The sequence below is a fragment of the Notechis scutatus genome, chromosome Z (assembly GCF_049901735.1).
Source record: "Notechis scutatus isolate UNSWTSFEM ecotype Mainland chromosome Z, rNotScu1.2, whole genome shotgun sequence".
In the NCBI taxonomy this organism is placed as follows: domain Eukaryota; kingdom Metazoa; phylum Chordata; class Lepidosauria; order Squamata; family Elapidae; genus Notechis; species Notechis scutatus.
Window position 1 is genome coordinate 100,226,624 of NC_142025.1, and position 22,570 is coordinate 100,249,193.

The 22,570-nt window shown below is 36.7% G+C and overlaps 1 protein-coding gene across 12 annotated transcripts in view; it reads right to left on the reverse strand.

Annotated features, from left to right (window-relative positions):
* SPOP (speckle type BTB/POZ protein) overlaps positions 1-22,570 on the reverse strand; it is a 101,905-nt gene that overhangs the window by 38,606 nt on the left and 40,729 nt on the right. For 10 of the 12 annotated variants that reach the window (XM_087944927.1, XM_026669699.2, XM_087944925.1 and 7 more), the window contains one exon: positions 8,230-8,336. The exons of the other annotated variants lie outside the window; for them this stretch is intronic. The gene's annotated coding sequence lies outside the window, so the exon portion shown is untranslated. The remainder of the gene's footprint in view (positions 1-8,229; positions 8,337-22,570) is intronic. 12 annotated transcript variants of the gene reach the window in all.

Consider the following 22,570-nt stretch of genomic DNA (forward strand, 5'->3'; position numbering starts at 1 on the left):
GCTTAAGTTTTAATAGCCAGTGGTACTTACGCCTATTGAACAATGCCTGCAGTATTTTGGCGTTTCTCTTTAGACTGTCCTTCTTAAAATGCTTGGTTCAAATCATGCCATAGATATCAGTTAGCTTAAGGTTAGTTTTGCTTTGGCTTTTGTAAATGCAGTTTCTTCTGCTACATCCATTCAGTTTGATGAATTTGTGTGTTTAGGATTATTGTCATGCCGAAGGAGTCGCATTTGTTTCAAGTTTACCTCTCAAGACAATTACCCTGACATGCTCCTGTAGAATTTATCGGTGCAATCCATTAATTAATTATTCAGTTAGGAAAATGACAGAGTGGTCAAAGTTGTCATAGCTTGGTACTAAAGTGGCAGTAAAATGCCTCCATTTCTTTGCTTCTTATATCTTTTCCAAATGATTTCTACATACTGTATATTTCTGAAAAAACTCTATTAGTAAATGCAACAAAATTATATATATATATTTTAAACAAGTTTTATTAATTCTTCAAAATAAACAATACATACATACACAAAACATAAAAGCATAAAAAATCTCTTTTCTGAAAGTTGCTTAGTCCCGGGTTATAACTCTTGGTACAGACACAAATTCAAATTCATATTCCTTTTATATACCATTTCATATCTTATTAACATTTTCAATTTTCTATATAACTTCTCCTCTCTTTTAAATTTTCTCAATTTTATTTTATTTATCTCCTCTCAATTCAGATCATAATATTTATTATTCTTTGTCTGTTCTATTTCCAGCCATCCATTTATTTTTCTTCTTTAAAAAGAAGAAGAAAACTTCTCCTGTACACTATATGGAGTATGATGCCTTTATCTCTCTCCCCTATATTTATAATACTTAATATAAAACACATAACTTACATTGGGATTCTGTCTGGTACATTCTAAAATTATACTATATTATCAAAAATGATACAAATCTAATCATTAGTATTGATATTCATTTATATCTTGAACGTTTAACACATTACTTTTCAATTAAATCACATACTTTTATGGGAGCCCTATTTTCCAAAATTATTTCCCCCCCCCATCACATATTATAGCTCATTATTTCATTACAATGTTCCTCCTTCTTCTACTTCAAATCTATCATTTCACGAAAAAATTCACTAATATACCATAATCTAATCATTAATATTAACAATCATTTATATCTTAAACATTTTATCCATTTCAATTAAATATCATGCCTTTGTGGGAACAATTATGCTTTCCAAAAATTATTACACCCCCCCCAAATCACAATCTTAAATCATATTTCACTGCAATACCTCCTTTTTCTTAACAAAAATTTCACTAGTTTATGTTAAATATTTTATCACATTTTAAATTACATATTATTTTCAATTTTCTATGGTTATTTCTAAATACAAATATAAAAATACAATCTTATGTACCTTTCTAGAATCCCTTTATCAATAAAGTTTATCCATTATCTCTAAACAACTTTTGCTTCTTAACATCTTGCTCCCCACCATTAGGGCTTCTCATCCTTTCCTTTCTCCCTTGCTTCTTCTCCTTGTCCTCTTTAACCCCTTGTCTCTCCACCTCCTTTTTATTCTGTTTTCCCCCTTTCTGTTGTTTCCTAACATAATGTCCCTTTTTCACCTTATTCTTCTCTTTTGGGTTGTTTTTCCAGATCTTAGAGTCCTCTTTTCCTTTTTCTCTTTCTTTTTCCCTTCACCAACCAAAGTCATTTGCTCATCAAAGATGGCTTCTTCTTTGTCCCCTTCATCTTGTTGTTCATTCTGCTTCACATAAGTATAAACCGCCATTTCCAAAAATTGAAAAATAGTGCCAAGACCATCTTTCCCTTCTTGTTTTTCTTTTTCATATTTTTGATATACAAGTTTCAATCCATCCACAAGTGATGCTATTGTGTAGAGAAAAAGTTTTTCCAGACAACCACCCAAATGTTTTGATCAGAAATAATTCTCAAAAGTTCCAAAATCACCAAACAATCCAAACAGGCTGTTTCTTTTAAATACCTTCTTCTTCTTCACTTTCTCTTTCTGGAGTTAAAGTTTCATCACAAAATTCCCTTTCAAATATATTTTTGGAAGTCTTATTGATGTTTAGTAACTCTTTAAAATTCTAGGCAATCTTCTCCTTATTCTCAAATTTTGCTCCAATTTTTTCCCCTCTCCCTTCCCACTCACAGCCAAAAGGATTTTTTCCCTCCGCTGTCACTTTAGGAAGGAGAGTGGAACAAAGAAAAAACTTTCCCTTGTAAAGTATTCGCAGCTTGTAACTCTCACTAGGGACAATACATACTTAGCAGCCTTCAAGTTTCCAGGTCACTTTCTCTTGTCTTGTCCCGGTTAGAAGCAACTTTCACTATTCTTCTGACTCTCTCCTCCTGCACCTGCTTGTCCGGCTGCAGATTTTCTTCGTGGCGGCCATTGCTGACCGCCGTTCCTCCGCCTCGGGAAAAGGGGTTTAGCCAGCTGGGGGAGGGTCTGCGACGCCCCAAACCCCTCTCCGGATCCCCTGTCTTCAGCTGCCTCTACGGGTAGCTATATCCCCCAGATCCAAACGGATCGGGGAACCTTTGCGGCAAACGCAGCAGGGATCGTGCGGTGTTGCGAATCCCTGCCGCCGCCGAAAGCTTGCAAACCGGAAGTCTAAATGCAACAAAATTATTATTGTTTTCCGCATATCTGTCAGATGTTTAGTTCGGATTTGGTATTTCTGTCTACTTATCAAGTTCCTCCCAAACATCTTGGATTATTAAAGATTCCCTGTAAAACACTAATAAAGATGCCCTTCATTCCAGTATTAAATTTTATTATGATGCTTATCACATCAATAACATTCCAACACAGAGAATATTTGTAGCTCAGGACTAAACTGTGAAGTTTGTGGTACTCTATGAGCTAGCTGTTTGCTTGCAACCATTTCATTACTCAATGAAATTGATAAAGTTACCTTGCTGGGTAATGAAATATCTGCAATCAAGCTAAGAGCATTAAAAACTCCATCAATAACATTTTTGGCTTGATAAATTCAGAAGAATTAGCCCTGTGGTTAAAGATAGAGTGTATACATTAAGGAATTTCCTTTTGCCAGGGATGTTCATTAAAAATGAAAGATATTCAAAAGTTCTAAGCATGTAAAAAAATTAAAAACATGGTTCCCTAAATTAAATCCACAAAATCATTATTTCAATCTTCATATTTCAGCGTGCCTTCTATGATGAGTAAAATTAAACAGTATCAGAATTTGGGGGAAAAACAGGCCCATTTTAAAAAAATACATGAAGGACTTATTTAGAAAATAATTAGAAATAAATACAGGGAATTTGGCTCATTCATGGTTTCAAATACATCAAGTTTGCACTTAGTTACAATCCAAGCTGTTAGAACACAATTGACTAAAGCTATGACTAAATCTGAAATTTGGCTAAATCCATCGTCTAAGAAGAGAAAGGGAAAACAAAATTACAACATTCTGAAGACAAATTTTTAGAATGAGTTGATAACAATATAGGAATTAAATATAAAACATATTTACTATGATTTATGCTTATCCAACTGCCATTAAAAAGGAAGGAAACTGGTTTTAGCAAAAATCAAGGAAAATTTATGGAAAACATTTTATAGATGTTACTTAATAGCAATGAAACGTAACATGATAAATTCTAGTGTAAACATCATGTAATGGAGGAAATGTAAAGTAATAGATACATATATGATGATCTTGTAAAGATCCAACTATTTGGGACTACAGTCTTTATTAAAGTAAGACAAATTGCAACTGAAAATATTAAATTCCAAGCCTAACTTTATTAAACTTTTGATAATTCAAATGATATTGTATAGTTCTTAGATGGTTTTATTAATTGCAGTCATAGAGGTAGTCTGTGTGGAACACAGGGAAGAATTTCAGTACCTCCATATGGTGGCAAATATGTTGGAAAACCATCTAATACAAAAGCTACCCAATAAAAGATATCAATATTATAAAAATATAGATGAGAGCTTCAATGTATTTTCACAAGGCAAAATGAATGACTAGTATGCACTTCCAGTTTCCTAGCTCAGTTAATTAAACAAGGCTAGATGCATTTTGCATTCTTTACTATATTGTAAATAAAATATTTAAAATGTAAACTGAATAAATTTTGTTGAAAATGATTATATATAATATATATATATATATATATATATATATATATATATATATATATATATATATATATATATACACACACACATACATACATATACATATACATATACATATACATATACATATACATATACATATACATATACATATACATATACATATACATATACATATACATATACATATACATATATATATATATATATATATATATATATATATATATATATTGAAATCGCGGTAGTATTGGATCTTGGTTATGAGTCCCCGTAAGATTGATCTAGGCAACGTTGATGAAGTCTCATTCATCATCTTCAGGCTTCTGTCTTCTGCTCTGTGCTTCTCAGAGCAGAAGCACAGAGCCGAAGAAGCAAGCCTGAAGATGATGAATGAGACTTCATCGAAACGTTGCCTAGATACTTTGAATCTTACGCGGGAGAAAACCCGAATAACCAAAGATCCACATACAAATACCCATGAACCTCAGAAAACAAATATATATATATATATATAGTACTGACAGCCAACGGCTTCCACAAAAGCAAAATCACCAGCTTGATCCACAAAAACACACTGAAACATAATAGAGACCCAGAAGATGAACAGACCTATGGAACAGCTGTCCTGCCCTACATAAGAGGTACTACAGACAAAATTAGTAAGGTACTACACAGACATCACATCAGGACTGCCTTCAAAACAGACAGAAAAAATAGCAGCCATCCTTAGCAACCCCAAAGATAAAATTGACCTGGAAAACCAAGGCATATACGAAGTCCCCTGTGCATCATGCCCGCCACATACATTGACAGACCAATAGAAGAATAAGTACCCGCCTGGATGAACACAAAAATGCAGTCAAAAAGCTGGAACACACTTCCTCACTAGTCCAACACATGGAAGCTACAGGTCATAGCATCAACTTCAATGGCACCAAAACCCTGGCCACTATGGAAAACCCTAGCCACAGAGTCATCAGAGAAGCCATAGAGATTGAAAAAAGACCAGAAAGCATGAACAGAAGAGATGATTCCACCAGGCTGTCAATCATTTGGAAGCCTGCACTCACAAACAAAAAATCTCCACATCACAAGCCAGGCAAACACCTGGGCACAAACAGATCCCCACTGATACCTCCAGCTCAAACACACCCCAACCAGGCACCCAGATGAAACCCAGCTTCCTAACTAATGATAGCCGTCCATTTACCCCAAGCCAAGCTGCACTAAAGGCCTCCATTAAAGTAACACAATGCTGCCAGCCAATCAAGATACAAAAAGAGCCAAAAAACAGACAGAAGATATCAGAGACACCCATCAAGCAGAACACAGCAAACTCCGAGACCAATAAACACAGACCAAGACTCCCAACCAATCAGGATGAAGAAAAACCATTCTGGCACAGCAATAGGCTGCCCCAAATTTAAATCTGAAACCACTGTAAAAGTCTGACCCACAGACGGACACAATACAGAAGCCTGATGATGGCAGATGAGATTCTGCTGAAACGTTGCTACAACTTTAAAAGAACTACAATGACGTGGGAAAATACCCGAACCAAGCCGAACACCATACATGTAAGTACCCGCGAAAACTTAAGAAAACAAATATATATATATATATATATATGGCTTCATTTATTCTAATTTAGATCAAAAGTTCAATTTTAAGAACTTTATGCTGAATTGACATTATCAATGATTTTATTAGATTGTGTATGAAATTATATATTTTAATACTTTGTTCATACATATTTAAACTCATTTTTCAGTGACCCATTGTAATTTTGTTAATAAAATATATGCTATAGATCTTATTCTGTACAGCAGAATATACATTATGACAAAAGGGAAAACATTGTGTTCTATTTGGTTGCTATTATAAACTTTGTAACTTATATCGCCTTTCCGTGCATTAATACACCTAGCAATGAACAAAATCTTTGTATTTTTAATGACCTTGGGAGAAAACAAAAATTTCTGCTAAGGTTTAGTCCTTACTTTCATTTTAATTAAACAAGCGTGCATAATTGCATCACCAAAGCACTCTTAAATCTGTCCTATTATTGTTTTGCCGTCTTTAGCTTTTCAGAGTTTATATTCTTTTGGCATGCTTTCTTTCACTTTGACCTGATTCTTATTATAAAACAACATCTCCCTGCTTTATCCATAATCTTTATTTCTGTTATTCAACTATATTAGCACTATTTTTCAATGTTGTGTTGTTGTTTTTTTAAAATAAAAAGCCTTGAAATTTCATATAAGAAAAGATACTATTCTCGGGGTATTACATGAACTGTGTTCACTGAACAATAAGTATTTTCTCATGAGTTTGTCTTAAGAAAATACTAATGTGTGAAAATGTACTTACCAGAACTGGGGGGGCTGCCCTGCTTTAATAGGAGATTCAGCATGTGTGTGATCAGCATATTTTTAATATATCCAAAGCATAACACAGTTTTGGATTACAGATTCAAATTAAATAATATACTATAAATTATCATGGTAAAATCCCGACTTGTATATTATAATAACAATAACAACAATAATAATAAGTCTTTATTGATTAGCCCTTGGGCCATATCAAAATGCAAAGTTCCAGCAACAATTTGTTACTAAAATTTAATAAAAGGAATTCAAAATGAAATTTGATAAAATACTATTTAAAATGGAACTTGATAAAATACAATTTAAAATGGAATCTAGACAAAATACGATTTAAGATGAAACAGTAATAAAATACAATCCAAACTAAAATTGTAATAATGTACAATAATTTAAGATGTGGATAAAATATCATAACATTATATTTCAGAGTCGCCCTTGCAATCTACCCCAGTCAATCCCACATATGCAGATCTCAACCGAATCATTTTGTTTAAATTGTATATTGTATGTTCACCTTCTGCATGCAGAAATATGTTTCTATTGCAGCATATCCATGGTAATCATTATTCAGATGGCTAGATGTAAGATAAGTAAAAGAGAACCTCCCCCCCCCACCCCCATGGCTATAGTAGCAGCTATGCAGTTCTCTACATTTGTATCAAATATTAGATGCACTGAATTCAATATACAAATATTTACCCTTAATCTAAAAACCATTTGCAAGATCTTTAAAATGACATTAGGTGGTTTTGGTTCCTCAATATTGAGGGTAAGGATTTCAAGCACCAACTTCAATACTGAAACAAGTTACTGATACAACATATTCTAGTCATCTAAAAAGCATATCTTCAACTGTGTTGAAAAATATCACTTGGTCCAGAAAAAATGAGAAGAAAAGTGTGCCTTCATGGAATTATCAATGCAATTCTATACATCTCTATTCAGAGTCCTATGGGCCTTACTTAAATACAGAAGTGCAATTGAACTTGTAATCCATAAATATGAATGCAAGCATACTTGAAGACATGCATCTGAAAAAATAAGCTATAGTTTGCAAAAGCTTATGCCTTTTAATAATATTTGTTAGTCTGAAAATTTGCTTTCTCATTCCTTCTGATTTTTGACATAGATATACAATAAAAAGGTATGTAGCACCAGTTACACAAAACAAGGCCCTGGTATAACATGAAATCATGTAAAACACAGGCAATCACTATCTTCTTTCTTATAAGATTTGCAGTTTTAAACTTCTATCAGTAAATTTAGCTACATTTCAAATTTCAATAACAAGGGAATGGAGGGAAAATTTAACAGTTGGCAGCGTCATGTTCTTCTCCTATGGAGGTTTGCCAAAGTTCAAGCTACAATATGTTGCCTAGAACATTTGGGAGAAAAATCAACACAAGGCTAACTCCTCCAATATAAATTTTATTTAAAAAACATTTCTTTTCAACATGTACTATGCAGTAAGATTTTATACATACTGTATCTTGTTCTGCACAATTATAATTTAGCATATATCCTAAGACATGAAAGTTATTGTGTAAGAGTATAGGAGGAAATGCTGCCATATTTTAAATTACAATTTTAACTTGAGTCACTGCAGTGCAAGGTCTATATTTTGTATCTGTATATGTAAAATCTGAAACAAAACAAAAAAACCAAGAAAGCCTTAATACCTTCTGCACCTGGTCAGCTGGGTCCATAGAATATTAGCAGACAGAAATGGAAACGGATCAGGGAGACACCCACACCAGAGACAGCAATGTCACCTGAAATATCAAACCTTGAACAAAAGAGAAAGGTGTTAGAGATTTTAAAAATAGAAAAAAGTGGAAAAATGCAAACTAATTAACTGCAACATAAACCTCAACCAATAAAAATAATTGTAAAAACTGTGCATATAATTTAATGAAAATGTATACAGGGAAAAATAGGACAAATATTTTGAAAATCAAGCTCTAAAAAAACTAGGGGCAGGGGAAAAAGAACACTTACTTAATGAATAAAGAAGAAAAATAGTTACAATTTAAAAAAAAAAAAAAGGATTGCCAGAGCTTTATTAATTGGTACTGGGCCACTGTATATTAGAGTAAGATAAAGTATACACATGAGAGTGCTAAAATGACACTGAGGCAATATTTTGGAAGTTCTCTATAAAAATAGCAAGCAAAGTTTAATAGCACTGCTTCTGACTGTTCTGAACTGAAGACAACTAGATGATGCTCAAATAATATAGCCTTCCTGGGAAGATATTTAGTTCCAAAATAGAAAGAATCAGACTGAACAGAGAGAAGGCAAAAGCAGTGAGTCAACAGCTAAAGAAGTAAAACACTTCAAAATACATCCACAAGAATGAAGAATTGCTTTTCTGAGATTTTAAGAATTTGAGTCAATTATTAATATAATTAAATATGCCACCAAATATCTTAATTTACAGCAGAAGACAGGTGAGAACTTATTTCCTTTACAAAAGGTATTCTTTTAATCTCACACATATATCTTATCAATACAATGAAAATACAGCAACCCTACCAGCCTCAATATCAACAGGCAAGGCAACACCATTATCTTAGAAAGGCAGCAGTTAAAATTCCATACCAATCAGACATAAACATTCAGATGTATTATATGTAGCACATATATATGTGTCCTTTTGAGATGCCAATAGTCAGTAATCAGAATATTTTAAAATATTTATTTTAGAACACAAACCAAGCCAATGTAAGAGACAAATATTATTTAAACGAAAGCATTCCAACTTCATAACCAATGTGTCAATCTGACAATGAAATGAATGCCTGCTCCCAAACTAACTCAGAGAGCCAAAGTTAGAACTTTTCAAGATTCCACTTAACATAAAGATTGTCAGCTCCATCAATGGTTACTGTACTATGTTAACTTCATATAAGTACATATGCAACTAAAATAATGCTGCACATATGTGCAGTAGAATCAGTAGGTATATGAATGCCTGAAATTTCTAGAATCAGGACTAGCAGAAAATATATGATTTTATTTGTAGATTCTCAAATTAAAATATCTGCAGTACTTGGATTTCGAGCTTCTGGAGTCACAGGCTGTAGTCTTAAGTCATACAATATTAAATTCTACAGAACAACCTTCTCAATGGCTGCTATTATTTGGTAGCATTTGCACCAATTCCCCACCACCACCACCAAATCCCACACACTAGCTTGATATAATACAGATTATTTATCAGTAGTCTTCCATTTACGACTGTAATGATGCCTGCTCATAACAGTTATAAACAGGTCACCACATGATTGGCCCATTTTATTACCTTTTTGTAGCAGTTGTTAAACAAATGCTACAGTTATAAAGCAAACCTATTGCTCACTATGGAGTGTTTTTGACTGAAACTGGAAGTAATTGCTAGTTTTCAGTGAAAGCACAATAAATTGCACCATGACTAAGGGACCCTCAAACTATAAATGAAGGTTATTGAGCACCCAAAATGTGGTCATGTAACTGTGAGAGGTGGCTATCAGAACTAGATTATAAGTACATCTGTGTGTGTGTGTGTGTGTGTGTGTGTGTGTGTGTGTGTGTGGAGAGAGAGAGAGAGAGAGAGAGAGAGAGAGAGAGAGAGAGAGAGAGAGAGAGAGAGAGAGAGAGAGAGAGAGAGAGAGAGAGAGAGAGAGAGAGAAACTTCAGGGTGTCACTAAGCCATCCACTAAGTAAATTGAGGATTATCTGTAGTTTTCTTCACCAGGAATTCCTGGTGAATATGGCCTGTTGCAAGAACTTCTTGCACTAAGCAGTATGCTAATAATTACTGAATCGTGGCAGGTATCTCTCAACCTTCTGAGTTATAATACCAGCATTCCAAGGGACAAGGTAAAGAAGCACGCCTAGGGTAACAAAAAGTAACAGAATATAAGGTCCTGGCTCTGCAGTCTTCTCAAGAAAGCAGAACTCTTGAAACAATTATCATTTCAAAAGGAACTTTTATTGAAAAACAGTGATAGCAAAGGAGATGTGGGGAGGATCTGATGTTTCCCCGTTCAAAGTGTTAGCTTAAACCACTACACCTCCCAATGTCCAGTTCAACACTGAGCCAATCCCAAGGTGGGAAGCTGTTTTGAGAACCTCAGATAGAGAAGGTGATAACTGTCAGCTCCTGGGCGCTTCGGTTTCATTTTCTCAGAAAATGGAAAGATAAAGCAGATGGCTCAAAGCACATTCTTCTCCCCCTCCCTAATATGACCCAAGGCATATTCCTTCCTCCCTTCCTATTTCCCACAAGATACAGCAAAACAAAGCAAATGAAACCCCATACAAAGAATCCCCTCAAGCCTTTTTCCTTCCCACCACAATGGCAGCGTCCCGATAGGGAACTATGGGAGGCTATTTAGCGAAAGCAGTCATAGGATTTCAGTTTTCATTTCCTATTCCACTGTCCAAAAGAACCACCTAAAATTACTTTTTTGCTTAGTTGGGGATTTTAAAAAATGTTGATTAGTGCACTATTAGTTTAGCAATGCAAATTAGCTACCCAACAGGAAGCTCCTCTCTTAGAAAAGTAATTGTTAGCTTCTATGTGAGATAAATGATTCTGGATTTCAGAAAATTCTCAGGCTTCAGCAGGGCCCACAACTAAACTTATGAGGTATAAGAAATCACGTCCAAGATTTTAGTTTTAGTAATAGATTAATGTGGGAAACAAGGTACCTGTATGAAATTCATAAGCTTTTAGTCTCTGCCATAGTATAAAGCATAATAAAATGAATGCAATTAAAATACAAAGAATTAACAGTTAAAAGCTTGGAGAAAAAGATGTGTTTTTGCCATTCTCTTACATACTGCAGAATGGGAAGCAAGCACAACTTCTTAGCAAGGGCAATCCATAGGCTGAGAAGCCACAAAGGAGAATTTCCCATTTATCTATACATCATGCTTCTAGCAACTGGGGCATCTTCAGAAGAGCCTTTCTTGTTGGTCCAAATAACTAAGTACAGTAGTTTCACAGCTATGTTACATTAATGATAACTTTAAGGATTACCTCTCCTCTTAACTTAAGAAAGTGAAGACTCTTGAAACAAAGTATTTCAAAAGGAACCTTTTAAGTAGAAGTGACAGCAATACATTCAAAGCAAAGTCTGAATACCTTTAGGCAAGACAAGTAGAATTAAAGCAGTAGAGACCCATCCCTTTCGCCAATCCACAGGTGTGAAGATGTTATTGTACCGGCTACTCTGAGAAACAGATAAGCATACTTTCCCATGGCCATCTTCCAGTTGGCTATTAAAGTGAAATAACCCACATAACTCCCTCCTATATATTCCCCAAGAGGTGAGAAAATCTCAGGGCTCTTCGGTGCCAGGATACAAGTTATAAAATACCAGTTGTCACAGGCAATACTAATGAATAGAATCCAACCCCCCCCTTCTCTCAATTGAATGGCAGTATCACTTTTAGGGATCTGACAATAACTCTGGAATTGTACTTTTTATCAAAATTACCAATTTCAAATCCAGTGATAGCTGGTAGTCAAAGAGTACCCTGAAACTGCACACCTTCCCTCTCTGAACATATCTCAAACAAGTATCATTTATTTCCAGAATGTACATTCATCTTTTATAACAATACTTTTGTCATGTCTAGATTTAATTTCAGCTTCTTTTCCCTCATCCAGCCATTATGAAGCTTAGGCAATCAAATGATTGCTTCTGAAGAGCTAGAAAGGAAGCTATACTAGAGTTAGGTTTCGTCAGCAAAAGTTGTTTGTATATATCAAACAGCACCAAGACCAGTTAGGATCTTGTGAAATACTGTAGGACAATTATGTAGGTATTAATTAAAGATCCAGTTTGACCTAGTGGTGAAGGCACCAGGCTAGAAAGCAGGAGACCATGAGTCCAAATCCCATCTTAGCCAAGAAAGCTGGCTGGATGACTTTATGCCAGTCTCTCTCTCTCTCTCAGCTCAACTCACTTCACAGGGTTATTGCTGTGGGGGGAAAAGGAGGAAGACGGTATGTTGATATGTTTATCACCTTGTGTTATTTGTAAAAATAATAGAAGGCAAAGTACAAACAAATAAATATTAAATAGAAATCACCGCTGAGGACAGAATTTTTGCACTGGACTAGAACCACTAAAAAGAAGGTTGTCAATGCCCAATCAGACAGTCAAGAAAGATATCCTAGTTGACTGTATCAAAACCCAACAAGACAACCAAGAGAACCAACAGGGTTTCACTGCCCTCTAGCACATATCATCCATTGAGGTGGTAAAAGTAGTCTCAGTGCCATATGTCAGATGAAACAACATTTGAGGTTGATCCAGAAAACTGGAATAGCCAGGACACGCTATAACTATTTCTTTTCAGCTGGCAAGAACACATCATGCACTAAAAAAGGCACCTCACTTAACCATGACCCTACTAGCCAACCCCTAACAAACTGACTGAATCAGAAAGGAGAGTCAAAGGTTGGTCAAGCTCTCATCTCTCTGCCTTCACAATATGGACAAGCAGAAAGAATCAATATGAATCTGTTGTCTGTTATCCCCCCACAATTCCATCTTTTATACATACTCTATCTCTATCTCTCTATCTATCTATACACACACATACACACCCTTTTCAATAATTTTTGCAAGACTCTAGTACACTAATAATTTTCTCAAGTTTTTGATTCAGAACAGCCAGTTCCTTTTCTTGAACTTAATATAGCATCTTCCTACTGTAAATCTAATACTCAGGCTATGGGACAAGTGTCTATTTCTATGAAAATGTCACTGCAGGACAATATTTTAGAAAGTCTGGCTAATTCCTCCTTTTGCACATCCTTGTTTTATGAATTATTTTTACCTGAGCACAGGGTATCTTGATTTAAGAGGCTATCTTAGCTGAATTTAGGTATCGTATTAAGCCAGGCGATCTCAAATTATCTGTCTGAGCAAATTGAGGGGACTACAAATTGGGGGAAAGGGAGGCTTGAATATAGATTTATCCAAGCAAAACTTGAAGCAAGTTCTGACGCAGTTCCAGTTTGTATGTCCAAGTGCTTTGCTTCTTTCTCCCTCCCTGCATTGTCCAGGATTAATGCCTGTCAGCCCAGATCTACAAAGTTTACACTTCTCCATGTTCTCCCTACTAATAATCACCTATAGAAGGTTTTAAAACAAGCAGCTCCCTTTTGTCTGATTCCCTTTGCTTATTTCATTAGCGGTTATGTGAAGATATGGAGGTACGGAAAAAAAAAAAAAGAGCTGTGATCCCAATTCTTAACAACTGAGTTAAAAGGCGTCTGCATCCAAAGCATTAGCAGCAGTTTTGAGGGAGAAATGGGAAGAGAGCACAATGATGGCCGAGTGGCAAACAATGGACTGTCACTATATCTGACTGATTTCCTCTGTTTAAGCTGAAAAATGAGTGTTCAACTCCAGCCGGATTTCTGGCAATATTAAACATTTATCACTTGAAATGCCCCATGTTTATTGTACTTCCCAGTGTACTGAGGTGCACTACTCAATTTCAGATCAAATGTCTCCACAATATAATTGTTCCCCATCCTCCACATAGTTTTTTCCAAATAATCCAAATAAAGTAGGTTCAAGATGGTGTGTGTGTGTGGGAGAATGAGGAAGGAGAGATTCAAACAATCCAGTCACCTGCTTATTTCACCTTGTACCCTAGAAAGACGTTTACTCTTTTTTTCCTGTACATACACACATAAAACACATAACTAGACATCCAGGTCACAATAAGATACAACACTGTTCTAATTAGAGCTAATTCATTTTTAAAATGTTGGCAGTAACACTAAACGATAGCAATAAGGTATGGTATTGGGCAAGGAATAAGGAGAAGCAGGTTTCACTCTGATCTTAACCAGAGAAACCCATTGGATGACTTTGGATCAGGTACTCTAAGCTTAGCCTGTCTCACAGGATTGTTGTGTGGAAAAATAATATCAGAAGATAATGCTTTGTACACCATCTTAAGTTTCTGAATAAAAGTTGGAATATAAGACTAATACATCAATAAATCCACGATAGCATTTTTTGAAGCTCTGATCTGGCAGCCCAAACTCTTATTCACACCAAGATCTAACTATTTGGAACTATTCTGCCTCATAATCAGGCAAACCTGTTAAAATATGTCAGCCAGTCAGTGCTTGTCATAGTCAGAGAATGTCCTTGTTGGTTGCAGGTCACAAATAGTGCTTTAGTGCCAATTTATGCTTTTTTTCCATTGGAAGTTGCTGCAGCAAGCAGTTATAGGAACATCAAATTAATTAGCTGTTTGCAATCAACTGCCATAGTGCATTATCGGTAGAAGCAGAAGCAAATCGTACTGTCATTCCTTTAGTTTTATGAAAGAGAAAAGACAGTCAAGTTTCCTAAAACCTAGTCCTCCAAAAGATTAAAAAATATTGATATGAAGCACATTCTGGGCCTTTGAGAAGGAATTCTGGTGGCAGATTGGTGCATTAGCCAAAATGGGTATTGGCATAATTACCTGAGAACGCCCTTTCTATCTACGCTGCAAGAGGATGGGTTAGACTCCTCCTTGTGACATCTTAGAGCTGAGTCTGCCCCTATATAAAAAGCCAGCCCCTAACTGGCTCCCCAGCTTTAGGCAAAGATACTTGACAGACGTAGAGTGTCTCTGGAAACAAAACAACAATTAGAAACAACTACCCCTTACCAGAACCGGACGAAACAAGGGTGGAGCTGGACTCTCTTGCAGCATAGAAAGGGCGTTCTCAGGTAATTATACCAACACCCATTCTTATCCACGCTGTGCCGAGAGTCCAGGATGGGACATACCAAAGCCTGCATGTCCACAGGAGGGTCATCGTCCGGTCTGCTTACTCCAATTGTGGTACCACCTTCTGGAGCACCTGTCTGCCAAACACTGCATCTGCCAAGACAAATGAGTCCAGACAATAGAGCCGGATGAAGGGTGACGGAGATGCCCAGGTAGCCGCCCTGCAGATCTCTTCAAGCGAGATCTGAGTGGCCCAGACGGCAGAGGTCGTGGCACTTCTGGTGGAGTGAGCCGTTAGGTTTTTGGGCACCGGAAGAGACAAGGTCAGGTAGGCATTAGAAATACATGCCCTAATCCATCTACTTAGAGTAAGAGAAGAGGCCTTGCTCCTCAAGGAGTTTGGAGAGAAGGACACGAACATGGCCTCAGTTCTTCGAAACGCCGCAGTACATTTGATGTAGATACGTAGGGCTCTCTTTACATCCAACGTATGCCACTTGCACTCCAACTCATGGTGTTGGGCAGAAATCTCGCAACACAATGTCTTGAGCCAGATGGAACCAGATATTAATTTTCGGGATAAAGGTAGGATCTAAACACAGGACAATCCTGTTCTCATGAAAAATACAGAGATCCTGTCTGACTGAGAGTACTGCCCCTCCTCCTCTGACAAATTAGGGTCCCTGATCTCTCCATCTTCTTCCTCAGACTCTGAGGAGTGACTTCCGAGGGGTTGGTATAATCCCTCTCATCATAATCTCCCCATTCAGACTGGATGGAAGGGCTACTAACCTCCTGATGTCTGGGATACCCCCTCTGTTGAGGAGGGACCCCTTGGGAGTAGGCAGGAAATAAGGCTTGATCCCCTCCCCCAAGGGATGAAGGAGCTGTTGAAAACCTTCTGCTAGGCCCTGCCTGATGGCCACAGAAACTATGTCTCTAATATCACTAGGCCCGCTGCTAGTGGGGTCAGCTGGGTGCAGGAGCAGGAGTAAAGGTTGCCTCAGGCCTGGGCCTATGTCCACCCGGATGATCTGACTTTGAGGGGGATCCCAAGTAGTCTGCTTAAAGTTGGGTCCAGATCTGCTTAAGTCTTGGGGACAGAACTCTTCCTCTACTCTCTCAGGGGACCAAGTTTGGAGATGACTGGTGGTGCCAGCTTCAGCCTCCCCCTCCCTGGAGACAACCACTGGGCAAAACTGAGATTCCCCTGGTTGGGAAGCCTGTTGCAATCTCCCTCTCATCTGCTCCAGGGTTTTTTCAAATTGTTTTTCCAAAGCACCATGCCTTCTCTTCTCAGCCCTGAGTTCATTCAGCCTTGGAAGTTTTCTTGGGTGCCAAGGCCTTGGCCCTGATCTTTGCTGCAGCCTCCCTCTGCGCAGAATGGCCTCACTGCCTCTTTCTCTTTGTGGCCTGAGCATGGCCTTCTAGGCCTGAGAGATCTGCCTCGGCCTTGTCTCCTTCCATGCTGTAAATAGGAACAGCACAAGAGGTGCTGAGAACAACCCTCGTGTATGTGCTGCCTATTGCCTGGGCCAGGTGATCCGGATCAGCCAAAAAAACACCTCGAAAATGGTTGTTCCTGTAGTCGGGCCAATTAAAAATGCCGACGTCCACATGCATTATGGCCGATTGCTTTCAAAATGGCCACTCGCATGTGCTCTGGTCCCAGGAGAATGACCACCTAACCTCGATCACTCTTTAGTCTTCTGCGAGCCCCGAGTGGAGAAAACCAAGCAAAAGAACAGCTGCATTGGGCAAAACAGCTGAGAGGCGCAAAAAAAACCCCCTGCCTTTGAAACACTGAGGAGCGGCAGCCCGATCTCGCTGGGGAAAGCTGCGTGGGAAGTCCCTGAGCGTTTCCTGTACTTACAGTCCTTGAGGGCAGTGCCGAATCCTCAACGCAGCAGGAGAGTGGGTCCCCGCTCTCCTCGTGGCACAACTCCACCGGAACTCCAGGAGTTGTGCAAAAAAAGTTATTTTTCCTTTTATTCCTTTCCTAGCTATCCTTGCTTTTAACTGCTTCCAGACACTCAATAGACAAGGAGCTGAGCCAAAACTGGGGAGCCAGTTAGGGGCTGACTTTTTATATAGTGGCAGACTCAGGTCTATGACATCACAGGGAGGAGTCTAACCCATCCTGGACTCTCTGCTCAGCATGGATGAGAAAAGCTAATGCAATCCTAAATTGCATTAACAGAGAGATACAATCAAGATCAAGTGAGGTACTAATACCACTCTATAAAGCCTTAGTAAGACCACACCTAGAGTACTGCATCCAGTTTTGGTCACAATATAAAAAAGATGTTGAGACTCTACAGAAAGTACAGAAAAGAGCAACCAGGATGATTAGGGGACTGGAGACTAAAACATATGAAGAACGGTTACAGGAACTGGGCATGGCTAGTCTAGTAAAGAGAAGGACCAGGGGAGACATGATAGCAGTCTTCCAATATTTGAGGGGCTGCCACAGAGAGGAAGGAGTCAAGCTATTTTCTAAAGTGCCTGTAGGCCAGACAAGGAATAATGGATGGAAACTGAACAAGGAGAGATTTAACCTGGAAACAAGCAGAAACTTTCTGACAGTGAGAACAATCAACCAATGGAACAGCTTGCCCTCGGAAGTTGTGGGAGCGCCATCACTTGAGACTTTCAAGAAGAGATTGGATTGGCTATTTTGTCAGAAATGGTGTATGGTCTCCCGCTTGGGTGGGGGGAGTTGGACTGGATGACCTACAAAGTCCTTTCTAACTCTTGATTATCTATTATCTGTTATCAGACTGGCCTATCCTTCTGAAGCATGATTGAGTGGTCCTTCAGTCTTCAATCTCCTTTACAGTGGCAACTATATTTTGCCAAAAGGGTGCATAGAAACATTACACAACCCTGCACTTCCTTGCAGATAGGTTTGGCTATTGTCAATGCCAACAAATCTTTTTAACAGAGCAACTTATTGAGGTTGTTTGGGAACGATTACCTTAGACTTGTGTTGGCAAACCTGTGCCACGTGTGCTGGAAGTGGCATGCAGAGCCATCTCTCTGGGCATGCCATACGTCACTCATTGCTATTCCGGTCTTCATCCACGCGGGAGCACTGGAAACTGCAAAAGCAGCTCTCTGGAGTGCATGAACACGCCGGCCAACTGGTCTTTGCATTAGAAACTGGGAGACCAGGTGGCTGGTGCACATGCACGCTCCAGGAAGCTAAGCTTCCAGCACTCGCGCTCATTGAAGAGCTGCTCTTCTGGTTTCCAGTGCGCGCGCTGTTTTGGCACTTGGTGCCGAAAAAGTTAGCTATCACTGCCATAGACACAAGAGGTCTGGACTTCCCTTGAGCTTTCTGGATTTGCTTTTCCCTAGGTGAGAAGCCTGATAGATCTCTCTGGCTTTGCCTGTACAAGCCTGATGGCTTGCACACAAAACTAAGTTGCTATCTAAATTAGCTCTAGTTCTATATGGACAAATCAGTCTTCAAGATAGATTTTCTTTTTACAACTGTTCCTATAAAAAACAAACATCAGTATAAAATAAATGTGGTCAAGGATGCTATCTAAAAATAAAAGCCAGATTCCTTGAATTATGCAAAATTTATCTTTCCCATTAAAAATATGTTTTATAACCTGTAGTTCCAACACAATTTCTCTGCATATTCCACTCATCTCTGTTTTTGTTTATTCTATTTCTTATGTCCAATTGTCCAACTATATTTTATTTAAACCAGCCTCGCTTTTCAACTATAAATTCAACGTCCAGGAGTCTTTATGTCCCAAAGTTAATCAATCTATTTTCCAAGGGTGATACCTTCAAAGATTTCTCCACCAGTTAAATTTTATATTGTAAAATTTATGTATTAATATCAAATTATATAAGAAAGTTAACAGTATCAATATGAAATTATTGTTATGTTTGTTTTAAAATGTAAATTACCCTGGAACCACACTGTTTACACAATGATGTGTTTTAGAAATAAAAAATAAAAAATGTATTTTAAAAAAAGTTTTAAATTGAATTGTTTTATTGTTTATCTCACACGTGAGATTTTATCATTAGTTTGTTAAAAATTAAAACTCAATTACAAATAATAATATATTTATTTAACACAAATGAATCATTACCCAGATTCATTTACCAATTTGAGAACTCCTAGTTCACATAATATTAGAACATTCACATTAAGCCATAATCTAATTTGATTGAGTTTTGTTTAGATGCTGTATGAACTACATACTGTGTGAATCCAACCAAATCTAGTTTATTCAGTAAAGCATGCAACTTAATGCAGTAAGAAACCTTCATGTATAGTAGGGGAAAGATAGAATACTGTAAACAAAGCAGAGAAACAAAGATGTTTAAATACTGGCATGAGCCACGATGGCGCAGTGGTTAGAATGCAGTACTAGAGGTTACTTCTGCTGACTGCTAGAAATTTGACAGTTCGATTTCACCAGCTCAAGGATGACCCAGACTTCTATCCTTCCAAAGTTGAATGAGGACCGAGATCAGTGGGGTCAATTTTATCAAAGGAAAGCTAAAATTATTGGTTTAAGGTAATGGGGAAAAGAGGCTATTGTATTTTCTGAACTGTTTTTACTTTAAGTACTAATCCTTGTTAGGGTGCCCTCACAATTCTCTAAATTGATCTCAACCAAATTTGTTCTGTCTGTTTGATTTACTGGTCCCTATGGAGGAACTAACTACTTTGACTCTTCAGTATAAACCTGCATGAAAGCATAAGAGAAAATATATTTTAATTAAGGAGAAAATAAATTGTATTTATCCCTTCCCATTTTACAACATAATGTAAATAGAACTATGGAGGACTGACTTAAAATATGAATTATTTACAATACAATCTTTACAAGTAGGTATATAATTTGGCTCTAGTTTAGCTTTCATAACATAAAATACATCTCAAATTATAGCATTGCACCAAATTCTTTCCTTCCTAAAGCCTCGATTTTGGAAATATCAATCAGATAAACAAAGCAAGTAGTCAGTGCAGCATTTTTCCAAGATTAATTAAAATACTGTCAATATTTTTGATGAATGGATATACATACTTATGAATGGATGAATGGATATACATACCTATGACTAGAACTATATACACTTCTAAATGTAACAAATAAGGCAATTAAAAATTAAAAAATATATGTAGTAAATATTTTTTGAGCATTTCTGAAGTAAGCATAAATCAAATTAACAAGGTTTTTATTTTATTTTGTATTTTTCTCTTTAAAACAAAAGAATATCAAAAGAATTTGCCTTGTACTGAGTGAATTTTAGATGGGCATCTATTTGATTATTTTTTAGATCTTACAGTTTTTATTGGAGCAAGTTTAATCAAGAAAATTGAGAGTTAAGCAGTAACAAATATTCCCTCAGGTTGATAAGCAACAAAAACTGATAACAGCTTCTTAGAATTAACAGTACAGGACAAAGTTAAAATACTACCCTAGCACTGGGGAGGCCAACTTCCAGACCCAGCAGGTCACTGGATGACTTTGGACCAATCACTAACTCTCAGTCCAACCATCCTTATAAGCCTGTCATAGTGAGAAAAATAACAATTAGGTAGGCATTCTGTATAATTTAGGAAAGCAAATTACAAAGTATTTGAAATTAAATATTTATATACTCACAAGGGTGTCAAAGGTATGTAAATATGTTTCAGAGCAATCTAAGTTGTCTAATTTAAGTTTATCCTAGAAACACAAAATTCACAGCAATAAATATATACATTTTTGTGGTAGATTGTCTTATGCATGAAATATAGAAACCAGGACTGTGAATTCTAGTCCAATGTAGTCATGAAAACTGGGAGATCTTGGGCCAGTTATTCTCTCTCAGTCCAACTCACCTCCCTTGTTGTGGGTAAAATAAGAGTATTTTGTATGTTTGCTGTCTGGAGTTATTTATAAAAATAATAAAGATGGGATAAAAATAAATACATTTATTATTAATGAAATTGTTTTTTTTATTTTCTTGTCTTGGAATAACTTGCACATGGACATACAAATCTGTAGCCTTAATGTCTGATTTTCTTTGAGAATGTTAAACAAAAACAATTTCCTAAACATAACAAAATAAAAAAGATATAGAAGATTCATTCATATAGTCTTTATAAATTTCACTCTGGTTTCTTTGGAAAACATAAACAGATTATTTCAAAAAAAATAAAAAAGTGGATAATATTTAAATATTCAATTTGCATTATTCAATACTTCTTTAAACAATTAAGTTGTCTTATACTCTCTGATCAATTAGCCATCAAAGATGAAGATGAAAATTTTCTAAAATATTTACTGCTTTAGTCTACAGGACAGATTCAATATTTGAATCTCTCTTACTTACTATACTTACTTACTTACTTCAGAACTATCAAGTTCAAAGAAAGGTTCTAGCTTAGTATAGGTAGTCCTCAATTAATGACAATAATTGAATCTGGCAATTGTGATGATAGATGTGACAGTTGCAAAGCATGACCAACCAGATTTTATTACTTTTGTGGTGTTTAAGGGAATATAATGGTCATTAAAAAAATGCCACAATCATCAAGTGAACCTATTGTTTGCTGCAGGTTGTTTTTGCCAGAAACTGAAGTAAATACCAGTTTTTGGCAAAGACATCACAAATTGCAATCACGACTGCAGCAACTGTGGGATGTTACAAACAGCCATAAATGTGGGCCAGATGAGTACCCAAAATGCAGTAACACAACCATAGCTTCCTGGCAGACAGAACTTCAGAACTGCGTCATTATAAAGAAGGACTTTTGGCAGTGCTTCTAACTTTGAACAGTCACTAAGTGAGTGGTCCCAAGTTAAGGACTATTTGACCAATCAACTTCCTGGCCAATTTGTATGGAATATGCCAGTCATATTTTAAATGGGTTAACAGTGTAAAATTCCATTTGTAATCTAAAATGGTAAGACTTAGCCAAAAAAATCCATTTGTTGGACCTTGGTTTAATTTTTCAGACAGTATTTAAAAAGGAACATTAAGTTGTGTAGGTCATATGCAAATATTATTTAGTAATACTTGAGAATAAACCAGCCTTGAATCTATCTCACTTATCTTTCTCCGAAGAGATAACCACATATTTTAAACTAGTTCATTCCACAGCTCGAACTAACTGCATAATTCAGTTTCAGACTACTATTTCGTAAACAATTGTTTTAGAACATCTCTATCTCATTAGCTCTCCATGCAGCGTGCAATTCAAAGTGGCCATTATTTTGGATTTCTAAGGCTGTCTTGCAAATTAACTTTTCAAAA